The following is a 13,145-nucleotide window of genomic DNA, read 5'->3' as shown; positions in this document are numbered from 1 at the left end:
ATGCAGTGTGTGTATACAGTTGAAGTCAGAGGTTAACATACACTTAGGTTGGAGTCATTAAAAATTGTTTTTCAACCACTCCACAAATGTCTTGTTCACAAATTATAGTTTTGGCAAGTCGGTTAGGACATCTGCTTTGTGCATGACACAAGTCATTTTTCCAACAATTGTTTACAGACAGATTATTTCACTCAAATTTCACTGTATCACAATTCCAGTGGATCAGAAGTTTACATACACTAAGTTGACTGTGCCTTTAACAGCTTGGAAAATTCCAGAAAAATATGTCATGGCTTTAGAAGCTTCTGGTAGGCTAATTGACATCATTTGAGTCAATTGGAGGTGTACCTGTGGATGTATTTCAAGACCTACCTTTCAAGTCCTATAACCTGAAAGGCCGCTCAGCAAGGAAGAAGCCACTGCTCCAAAACCGCCATAAAAAAGGCAGACGGTTTGCAACTGCACATGGGACAAATATTGTACTTATTGGAGAAATGTCCTCAGGTCTGATGAAACAAAAATAGAACTGTTTGGTCATAATGACCATCGTTATGTTAGGAGGAATTAGGGGGAGGCTTGCAAGCCCGAAAAACACCATCCCAACCGTGAAGGGAATTTTTACTAGGATTAAATGTCAGGAATTGTGAAAAACTGAGTTTAAATGTATTTGGGTAAGGTGTATGTAAACTTCTGACTTAAACTGTATATGCATATATACATATATACTGTATATATATATAAATTCTTACATTTGTGTATTTTTTAGATTAAACTAAACTAATGTTGGCCAAGGGATCCGTGGAATAAGTTTAGAGGGTGTAAACAATACATTGTAATATTATTAATGTAAAATGTATGTTCTTAACCCTGGGCAACATAGGCCTGGGAAGCTCAAAAAGATATTGGTATCCACAGTACTCCACCATACATTTTGTTCAACTCAATACTTCTTGTATTGCCAAAAAAGTCAAGTCAAGTCAAGACCGAGGCCAGAAAAATGTTAGTCCAAATCAATAACATGGTTGTAATTGTGTCAAATCACCACCATAATAAAAGTTCAAAATGTCCAGTATTTCTGTGTTCATATTTCAGAAGAACATGTGGATTCTTTAGATATTGAGAATAGTTAAATAATGCATGCTGGGGGCAAATAGAGAGCCAAACAAATGATCACTAGCCCAAACAGGTACAGGTATGTAATAGATACAAATACAAAATAGGTTACAACTTCCCCCACTCATCCTTACCAGCGAATCAAGGAATTTCTGTCGAGTTTGACAAAGTTTGAGGATATTGTACTCGGGTTCAAGGATTGTACTCGGGTCTTAACTTGGTCTCGGACAATGAAGACTCGTAATTTCTTCCGAGACCAAGTTAAGACCCGAGTACAATCCTTGAGACAGGACCTCAGTTTCTAGCACTACGACACTCACACTGCATTACACTAACGCTAGTTAGCACTGGCTCACAAAACTACCTCTAACTTCCATCATACTGGATGCAGAGGCATAAAAATGGTATCCATCAGACTCTGGTGAAGTAGATAAAGGGCTTTGTTATCAAAATCCCGAAGAATCCCTTTAATATATTCCCTCCTAGGGCCGAGACTTGGTTCGTCCGGCCATGCACCGCAGAAGTCATAACAAATCCTTAAATAATATTATGTATCTCACTCGAGGTTTGTGAACCCCTGTTTTAAACCAAACCAGTGGGGAGTTTGTATCTACTATAAGGAGTCTCAAACGTCTCTTTGCTTGTCTGACAAGCTTCTCCACGTGTGTCAATCTATTTCCTTTTGTTTGCAGATAAGAATCCTAACATTGTGTGATTTGGTGTGGTCAGATTCTATTGTGTCAGATTGTTGTGGGACCGTCAAAGAGCATTCTCTTGACTCTCTGAGAATCCATTCTATTTTAGAATCCATCTGATGCTATGCTACCACACTGCCTGTTGTGTCAAATCCTGCCTCTGCATCCCTATTCCTACTATTGTCTTTTATCAGTTCACAGTACACAATCACACCAACATTTGGTTTAAAAAAAAAACATCCCAACAATGAATTGGCAAGATTGTGCAATGCCTCCCACTTCCACCCAAAGTCCTCAAAATGTTATGGTTTGCATGCTATCACACAAACCAACAGTAACAGATATAGAGTACACACGATAGCCTTAAACCCTGTTATGTGATGACATCATGGACACAAAGTTGTTGGTTGCATAATCTCTCATGGACATGCTACGTAGTCGAGCATCTGACCAAATTACACAATATTTTATTGGTTGCACACTATTGTACAGAACAGAAATGACCAGGTATGTCCTGTAAGGGGAAAGAAAAAAATATGAAGTGTTCCAATGTCATTACTATAACTTCTGTTCCATGGAGGAAGGAAATGAGTTATAACATACTATTTGGAGTCACACTCTCGCGACTTCAGTTGAAGGATCTACAATCGCGCCAATGAAATCCGTGGCCCGCATTCCACTGGAGGTTCAGATTCATTCCTTCAATTTAATACCCGTCTTCATCGAGCCCAGGAATGGGCTGTGCTGGGCCAAACTGATTTTGTACCTCGTTTCCCTCTTTCTTGGGAACAATCGTTATAGTCATAATGTTACATTCCCTTTCGGTCAGTCAACATCGGTACAAAATACCATGGGGAAATATATTCACGCCCCAAGCTGACCCCAACAGATACTTAATGAAACAGCCCATGGCAAACCACCTAGACCTGACCCTACCAGATGCTCCAGTCTGGGTATTACGCACATGGAGCGCTGCCTAGTGATTTTCCCCTGTCCCTGTCATAAGCACACTGTGTGCTATACTGGAAGCAGTGTCATCCAAGTGATAAAACTTCACAAAAGTGTGTGGTGATGCCCAACTCAACGCAGCAGAAATATCTCCTATAGTCAAACCTTTAAATAACGCCCAAGATGTTGCCAGACCCCTTGTGGAGTGGGTCCATACACTGCTGTAGGTAATCCTTGCCCCATGCTGCTGTATGCCAGGGAGATAGCCTCCACAATTCAGTGGGAGAGACGCTGCTTAGAGAGTGCCCTGTGATAGCTTGATTAGCAAAACAGGCAAAAAGTTGGTCACATAACCGGGTATCAATGGGTCCGTTCATGGCTTGTAAATCACTATTGCTCTTCTAAAGCAAAAGGAGGAGGCAAAAAGGGAAATCGCTCAAAGGCTAAGGACCTGTAGGACATAGCCATGACTTTCGGGGCGAAGGCCGCATTTGGACTCAACGTGACGTTGACGTTAGAGTTGCCAGTGGCGAACTGAGTACAGGAAGGGTGTACTGATAACGCACGGAGGTCCCCAACTTGTTTAGACAAGGCCAATACCATGAGCAGGCAGGGTTTTTAGGAGAGGATCTTCAGATCCACCGACTCCAGAGGCTCAAAGGGGGCTGCACACAGTGCCTCCAAAATCAGCGCCAAGTCCTATGTGGGAGCAATAGGTTTAGAGACTTGTCTGAGATGACATACAACTTTCAGGAACCATAAGGATGTGCCTCACAGAGCACTGAAAATGAACAAATCCTTTATCTTGGAACCAGAGCTCAAAAGCTTGCTTTTTATACACATACAGCCTTCTCGTGGAGGGTGCCGTTGCAGACTGAATGGTAGAAATAACATTTAGCATTAAACATCTAGCCATCAGATTGAATCTCTTAGGGGCCAGGCCCATGGGAACCAAATCTCCAGCCTTACTTGCCAACCTGTCCCTGCAAACTAAGGCTGCCTGGGACAACGGGGAGCCACAAGAATCAATGGTAAGCCCACCCGGCGCAACTTCTCCAATGTGGGCTGGATCAGAACCACCGGTGGAAACGCGAGGGTCCGAGACCACTGGTGTGCCAGAGCATCCATTCCCAACAGGGAACTCGTGTCTCTCTTAGAAAAAATTTGACGACACTGCACATTTTCTTGAGATCAAATCAAGTGGTATTAGTCACATGCGCCGAATACAACAGGTGTAGACCTTACAGTGAAATGCTTACTTACGAGCCCCTAACCAACAATGCAGTTTAAAAAAAATACAGATAAGAGTAAGAGATAAAAGTAATGCGTAAAGATCTACATCAGCCCTGCATAACATTCCCCATACCTGGGAGAGGCTCCACTCCTGAGACCTTGATGAAAGATCTTCATCTTAGTTGAGGCAAAAGGGGACATGGGTCGCCCAAAGTGAAAGCATGTGCGCACTGCTCCCCAGAAAGACAGAGTCTCTCCCCATCATTTATGCATGCCACCACCGACATTTTGCTGGTGCTGACCAGCACAAACCGTTCTGACAAAAACAGGGGGAAGCGCCTGAGTGCCAGATACTCTGGGAAATTGACATGCAGTGTGCATCACACCACTGTCCATAACCCCCAAATTTGCAGGATATAACTCAGCCCATGGGAGCCCCCATGACAACAGCAGAGGGTCCATTGACTGGGCCCTGGACCGTAGGCCTAACAGGGACACCCGAAGCGACCAGCTTAGGCTGCGAGATGCATCCAGGTGAGTGGCTAGCACTCAGCACTGGAAGGGCTGCATCAACAATAGCCCCACGGGAACGACTTCCATCACAGAAGCCATCATCTCCAGTAGTCACAGGCACTGGCAAAAACCCACTGAGTGACTGAGACGAAATTTGGCTAAGCAGAACCAGAACCCAGATACCATCCGTGGGGATAGAAAAAACGTGATAAGCGAGTGAGTCTGGCTCGAGACCGAGAAATGGAATGCACTGAGATGGCGTCAGACAGCTATTTTTCTTGTTTCTTATGAAGCCTAAAGACTGAATATAGGACAATAACATGGATGTGTGTAACACTGCTTGCCCACTCAACTTACAGCCAATCGCTGTAATAGCCAGCGGCTCGTGAGCATTCTGCATTTGTAAACTCTGAGGTGATTTCTGGGAAGGAAAGTCCCATCCCTTTTCGTAACCATGAATACCAGCTATACCAGCCGTCACAGATCTTTCAATATAAGATACACAGGGTTTGCCTGCTTCTGGAGACGGGAAGATATTTCCTACCACAAAATGGGCACTGAGGCCTCGGAAACAGTCTATGTGATGATGCTGCAGAAGCATGGGGGAGGCACAAAAAATTGTAGCCTGTATCTTAACATCAAGTGCGATCTGAAGGGGCAGGATGCTTCTCATTCCTATGTTTGCAGGAATGAGAAGCGTTAAGCTGGAAACAGACAGCCCCATTTCGGGGCTTATATGAACCACAGCGACTGCATGTGGGATAATAACGTGGTCGTGTCCAACTTTGTTCGTTCCCTCGACTCCCAACAACTAATCGCCTAAAGAGCCCATAACCTGTATCCCAAGACACCTCATAGGGACTAGTGACCTTCAGGCAGGAATCAGCAATGAATCCCAGTAATGACACACCTGTGGGGGAGGGGCACCCCTTGTGGACAGTAACCCAACTTATCACTCACCCTGGGGAGATTGATACACCCCTTGAACCCTATGAACACCGTGGAACGTGGGGTAACATAGGGGGGCAGCATTAAACATGGACAAGCTTCCAGCATACGTTGTGCTTCCGTGAGACTGTATAGCCTGCATGAAGACTGGGCCCTTTACAGGCACAGGGGTCTCTGGCAATGGCTGACGTAGTATCCCATTTGCCAAACGTGGAGTCACTGTTGTCACAGTAATGTTTTTGCAGAGGGGTGAATTGGTCATTCAGACCCATACCAAGGCGCCTCACTCTGGGGGTTACCCAGAGCCCCGCTTCCACTCTAGGAATTGAAAATAGGAATGGGGTTCCCATAAGGCCGGGGGAAGCTAGTAAGTTTCACTCTCCGGAAGTTAAGCATGCTAGCCAACGCTAGCCAGGAGGTTTTTAAGCCTAAGCTAGGGTAGCTAACCTCTTTGACCGCAGCATAGTCCATTTAGAACAACCAAGCGAATCCACCATGGGGAGGCAGGAATATCTAGAATAAGCTATCTCACCTCAGCGAGTTAGCCAACCTGGCTTGCACGCATTGCAGTGCTTATTAAGCTAGCCCGGTCTTGAAAGTACACGTAAGTCCGGAACACCGAGGTGGGACCCTTCATCAACAAGTCTGGGAAGAGAGACAAGCGATGCGTTACCGAGGTAGACACAGGCGGCGGGGGGTACCCACCAAACCTGGCCGCCCTCTCTCTACAAGTAGCACCCCGTAACCATCATCAGCTCGCACAGTAGCCGGGTTGGGCAGGGCCAGCCACAGCAAACGCCATGCACAGGCAGACAAGACATTTGCACCGACCACCCAATCCATCTCCACTTCCTGCACCTTGGTCTCAGCCAATGTACCGGCATTCGGGAAAGGAAAGTCACCATCGGTTACTCCAAGCTTTCTCAAGAATACTACATGTCTTTCCAAGGAGTTTGTATGCAGTATGTATAAATGCGCACATGGACTGGCTCGAGTGAGGGTGAGCTTGTTCCAAGCCGAAACTAACTACACATTGATAGTGGGAATCTTTCAGAGAAAAGCTATAACCGCATGACTGTGTGCACAATCCCAACGCCGAACCCGGCTTAGCCATCATCGTCTTGGTCGTTTTGTTAGCCATCTTACTCATTGCACCAGCATATTGAAGAATAGCTTAGTGTTTGTGATTAGAAAACTTCCTGAGAACAAATACAAACTTCAGCACACAACATCCAAGGGCTGAGCACTCTCTACCACTATGGAACAGTCTCATTTTCCAAATGTTTGCTTTAGTAGCACGAATTGTTCCTGTTACCCCCCTAGGTAAAGAGCGAACTAATTGAAAGAATGAATACCGCTTATCACATGTGGAAAGCGGGGCTTCTAGCAAGGTGCAGATTTCATTGGCCTTGTCAAGCGGGAGTGTAGATCCTTCAACCAAAGTCACGAGAGTGCGACTCACCATGGTATGTTGTGCAGAAGTTGCCTGACTGAAAGGGAAAACATGTTTTATGTGATCACGTGATCTTATGTGAAGTTAATGTGATAACGTTGGAACATGTAAAGCAACATATGATAAGATCAAACTGCACATGTCAAAATTTAAATAAATGAATAAAACAAATTCCATATAATTGTGTGTTTTAGCTGTTCTGTGAGTTAAGGCGTTCCTAAAGTCGTACATATTGCATTAACAAATCTGTCTGTGAGCCTGGCTTATTTAAATGTCAGTTGGAACATCACATAAGAGAAGACTGGTTACAAGAACAGCCTTTTCCAATCTTCTCTGGAGCAAGACAATTGAGTTATGTAATTTATTCAGTCGTGTTGATATTGTTACCTAGATCGATTAGTTTGACTTCTTATACTGTCACTTAAAATCTTTCTAAAGAACGGAATAATGCTTTGTGCATGCGTTGATCTGGGTTTTTGACAACACATGAAAGAGTGAGAAAACCATACGAAATCACAGGATGGACATTCAGGAAAAATATTGTTTTTATAAGTTAATATAAGTTATCTAACCACATTATAGAAACACGTGTGGATCATCTTTGCAATCACCAATAGTCTATAGGCCTACAGTTGTACAACAGGGAGTTAAAGAGAGAAATTCAACTGGAGTGACAATGCCATATGTTGAATAAATATTCAGGAAAATATTGTCCAGAAATTATGTAATTACATAGAAACACTTGTGGAAGCTCATTCCTACTGAAAGATCTGGTAGAATGGGTTGTAAATTGGGATGGGACTGATAATTAATCATTCAAAAGGGTTCCATACAAAAAGCATCTTTGTCAGACAGTGTGAAAAGTTATTTTTACCCTGGGAACTATCTCAGATTTATTTTATAGCCCCTTGGCCCTGGGTGTGCTTCCGAGCTAAAATCCAGACATTATTTGTGTAATCAGAAGGAGAAAAAAATAGAGAACATGTGTACTCGACTATTGTTGTCTTCCCTGCCTTTCCAGCCATTGTCTCTCTATTTACTCTGAGGAAATCAAACCGAGTGTCAGAGGAGCATGCACAAGAGGAGGCCAACGTTGGGACTACCGGGGGTCAGTCATTCCTTCTTGATTGAAGCATGAACTTTTGCGTGTGGGCGAAAGTGGCTGAGTAAGACATACAATGTGCGGCCTACGGATACAGATGAAGTCGGAAGTTTACATACACATTAGCCAAATACAATGAAACTCAGTTTTTCACAATTCTTGACATTTAATCCTAGTAACAATTCCCTGTCTTAGGTCAATTAGGGTCACCGCTTTATTTTAAGAATGTGAAATGTCAGAATAATAGTAGAGAGAATGACTTATTTCAGCTTTTATTTATTTCGTCACATTCCCAGTAGGTCAGAAGTTTACATACACTCAATTAGTATTTAGTAGCATTGCCGTTAAATTGTTTAACTTGGGTCAAACATTTCGGGTAGCTTCCCACAATAAATTGAGTGAATTTTGGCCCATTCCCCCCTCCTTGCTCGCACACGCTTTTTAAGTTTAAATGTGTTTGGCTAAGGTGTATGTAAACTTCCGATTTCAACTGTACATACTTATACATGTATACACATACATACATATTAATACATATACATATACACTAACGTTCAAAAGTTTGAACGTTCAAAAGTTAGAAATGTCCTTGTTTTTTAAGGAAAAGCACATTTCTGGTCCATTAAAATAACATCAAATTGACCAGAAATACAGTGTAGACATTGTTGATGTTGTAAATGACTATTGTAGCTGGAAAAGGCTGATATTTTTATGGAATAGGTGTACAGAGGCTCATTGTCAGCAACCATCACTCCTGTGTTCCAATTGCATGTTGTGTTAGTTATTCCAAGTTTATCATTTTAGAAGGCTAATTGATCATTAGAAAACCCTTTTGCAATTATGTTAGCACAGCTGAAAACTGTTCTGATAAAAGAAGCAATAAAACTGGCCTTCTTTAGACTAGTTGAGTATCTGGAGTATCAGCATTTGTGGGTTTGATTACAGGCTCAAGATGGCCAGAAACAAATAACTTTCTTCTTGTTCTGAGAAATGAAGGCTATTCATTGCGAGAAATTGCCAAGAAACTGAAGACCTCGTACAATGCTGTGTACTACTCCCTTCACAGAACAGTGCAAACTGTCTCTAACCAGAATAGAGAGAGGAGTGGGAGGCCCCGGTGCACAACTGAGCAAGAGGACAAGCACATTAGTATGTCTAGTTTGAGACAGACGCCTCACAAGTCCTCAACTGGCAGCTTCATTAAATAGTACCCACAAAACACCAGTCTCAACGTCAGTGAAGAGGCGACTCCAGGATGCTGGCCTTCTAGGCAGAGTTCCTCTGTCCAGTGTCTGTGTTCTTTAGACCATGTTAATCTTCTATTTTTATTGGCCAGTCTGAGATGGCTTTTTCTTTGCAACTTTGCCTAGAAGGCTAGCATCCCGGAGTCGCCACTTCACTGTTGACGTTGAGACTGGTGTTTTGCCGGTGAGGGGGAGTTAGTGGGCCTCACGGCATACAGCTTGTTGGCATTGAGGGTTTAAAAGCATTCCACCTTGCGCATGAAACCCTTTCACTGGTGATTTATAGATCTATAGTATGTTGCGCATTGATGTACACAGTGTCAGTAAGATGAGTAACAACAGTGGTTTGGAAGTTAGCATGTATTAAATTGCTCCTCTTTATGGCATTAGCAGAAGACATTCATCAAGAGCTTTACATAGCTGACTATAAGGACACAAGGCGAGGCCCAGATGCAGACACGGGAGGCAGATGGTTTGAATCTTTGATATTTATTGATAATCCAAAAGGGGTAGGCAAGGGAATGGTCGTGGACAGGCAAAAGGTCAAAACCGGTTCAGAGTCCAGGAGGTGCAATGTGGCAGACAGGCTCAAGGTCAGGACAGGCAGAACGGTCAGGCAGGCGGGTACAGAGTCCAGAAAACAGGCAAGGGTCAAAACCAGGAGGATTAGCAAAAGAGAGTAGACAAGGCAGGTGCACGGGAAAAGCACACTGGTTGACTTGGAACATACAAGCCGAACTGGCACAGACAGACAGAAAACACAGGTATAAATACCCAGGGGATAATGGGGAAGATGGGTGACACCTGGAGGGTGTGGAGAAAAGCACAAGGACAGGTGAAACAGATCAGGGTTTTACACTGACCTAAGTTGTACAGTGCCTTCAGAAAGTATTCACACCCCTTGACTCCACATTTTGTTACAGCCTGAGTTAAAAAAATATATATCATTTGGGATTTTGTGTTACTGGCACAATACTCCATGATGTCAAAGTGGAATTTTGTTTCTAAAAATGTTTATGAATGAATAAAAATGGACATTTGAAATATTTTGAGTCAATAACTATTCAACGCCTTTATGGCCCCTTTATGGAAAGTCTAAATAAGTACAGGAGTAAACATGTGCTTAACAAGTCACATAAGTTGCATGGACACCCTCTGTGTGCAATAATAGTGTTTAACATGATTTTGAATGACTGCTTCCTCTCTGTAAAGCAGTGAATTCCAAACACGGATTCAACCACAACAAACAGCGAGGTTTTCCAATGTCGTTGCATAGAAGGGCACCTATTGGTAGATTGGTATTAAAAAAAAAAACATTGAATATCCCTTTGAGCATGGTGAAGTTATTCATTACACTTTGGACGGTGTATCAATACACCCAGTCAGTACAAAGATACATTTGTCCTTCCTAACCACTCAGGAATTTTACCATGAGGCCAATGGTGACTTTAAAACAGTTACAGAGTTGAATACCTGTGATATGAGAATACTGAGGATGGATCAACAACATTGTAGTTACTCCAGGAATTTCTCTGGCCAGGAGGAATGAGAGAAGAGAGATAAAATAAATCAGAAGGCGGCAAACTGAACACAGCTGTGCAGATTGCCTCAAGACAAAAAACGTTATCTTCAATATCTGTAAGTTAGACTAAATACTTGCACTTTACAAACTTGTGAGTAATAACCTTCAATCTGGCTAACACCACAAAGCAAATCATAAGGCAAGAGAAATGCATCGACAAATATGACGAAAACAGGAAACCCCAAACATGTTGAACATTTAATGTGGAACACACATCAAACAGGACAGAGACAGCGTCAGAACCGGGTATACAAAGACAAACAAACAGTAATCCTGAAACAGGGAACAGCGCTTGGGAAAAGACAGATATAGGGGAGGTAATGACACAGGTGATTGAATCCAGGTGAGTCCAATAATTGCTGATGACAAAACAAGCTAAAAGTGACACTCAATGAGATTCAAACGGATGTTAAAAAGGAGAATATATTTCTGAGAGAAGCCTTACTTGACTTACAGACTACTGGTAACCAAAAAAAAATAAGGCAGTTCCTAAAAATGTGGTGAAGGGATTCTTTCTTACAGCGCTTCAGATCCCACGCGAAGCTGTCAACAAAATCCACGCGAATTTGTACACCGCTTCAGACCAAGAAGACAGAGATATGAGTGGCCAATTGTTGCCAAATTCACTTTCTTTAAAGATAATGGTTGAAAGACTCGCTGGCACGAAAATAGGCATGAATGATCAGTTCCCGACGGAAATGACAAAACGGAGCAAAGTTCTGTAAGCAGTCTTCAAGGAGAATAATTTAAAAGGGAAACTTGTAGCTCTCGTAGTCGATAAACTGTACATTGACAGTCAAATGTTCCGAGACACAAAGACTACTCCATGGCTATTCTAAATATTACACCGTTCCCATAGAGGGGTCAAATAATGGAAAACCCCAATACTAGCCAGGGTAGAAAAGCAATCAAATGCAACAATTGTTGAAGAAATAAACTACAATTACAATTAATTAGCGTTAGACTTTCCATTTATAGTATTTTATAAATTGATAAAACAGCATTAGAAGAAAGGATAATTAGAGAAATAATACATATTCAAATATATATAACTGGAACACAAAAGTACTCAATCAACATGGTGGAGATTAAACGCAGCAAACAGAGGACATAGAAGACACCGTAATGTGGGGTGGGTGCGGATGTATTGTGATGGAAGGTGGGGTGTGTGTTTTGGTGTCTAGAAAAGTGTGGAGTTAAGTGACTGAAAATGGAAAACGGTTGCAAAACCAGGAGCCCATATGTGTGCTTGTTAGCAGGGGTTGTGAGAGAGAGCTTTCAATTTTGTGCAGATATGGGATATACATTTTAAAATACATTATAAATATAGTTTATTTATTTGTTGTCCTATCATGATGGAACGGTCCCCAACACTATACCCTAAACACCCACCTGAGAGACCCATGCACTAAGGATAAGTCCTTATCTGTTTGATGGGCCTACTGTAAGTAGCCAATACGCAGCCAAATCAGAAAGATGAATGTTGTCATAGACCTACCAAAGCAGCACCGCCCCCTCAAGATTCTGAGCCTGCCTGGCAGGGTTGCTCCTACAGTGCCAAACAACCCATATGGGAGAGCATAATATACAGTACAAGGAAATGATCAAAGCTGCTAATGAGAAACTTGACAACCTTGTGCCTAGCTGGTGGGGAATCCGGTGGGGTGCCCCCATCCAGATAGTGGCAGCGCTGGCAACTCTAACTGAAGTAACCCATGGGGAGGGAGTCACACTCAGACAATCAGAGGGGGGGGGGGCATATTATTGTGGCCCTGGTTGCACAAAATAATCAAGGACTGACAGCAGAGTTTCTTGTGATAATAGTCACAGCGGGGGACCAGCTTGGGTGTGTTTCAGGGGAAGGGGTGTATCTGATCTCAATCACCTAGGACTTGACAATGGTTAATCAAATCTCAACATTTTAGCAAATTTTTGCTCAATTTTGCATAACTTCTCAAACAGTTGCAACTGGATATGCATTCGTAAATCAAATTCTTTCTTGAGTTGGGCCCAGGGATGGAACAACTGTTGAGCATCTGAGCTTATGGTTGTTTGTGGCGGGGGGGGGGGGGGGGGGGGGGGGTTGTTGAGTGTGTGTGTGTGTGTGTCCCACATCTGTTGCTACGGGGTAATGATATTAGGGACAATATAGGATGAATCACAATAATTTTTTGCTAAAATAATAATTGCTTGCCAAAAATGTAATTTTTGTAATGGCAATCCTGGTTGAAGAGTACCAGTCACAAGTTTGGACACAGCTACTCATTCCACGGTTTTTCTTTACTTTACTATTTTCTACATTGCTGAATAATAG

This window comes from Oncorhynchus mykiss, chromosome 28 (genome assembly GCF_013265735.2).
Source record: "Oncorhynchus mykiss isolate Arlee chromosome 28, USDA_OmykA_1.1, whole genome shotgun sequence".
In the NCBI taxonomy this organism is placed as follows: Eukaryota; Metazoa; Chordata; class Actinopteri; order Salmoniformes; family Salmonidae; genus Oncorhynchus; species Oncorhynchus mykiss.
The sequence above is the reverse complement of the archived record's forward strand: the minus strand, read 5'-3'. Positions refer to the sequence as shown.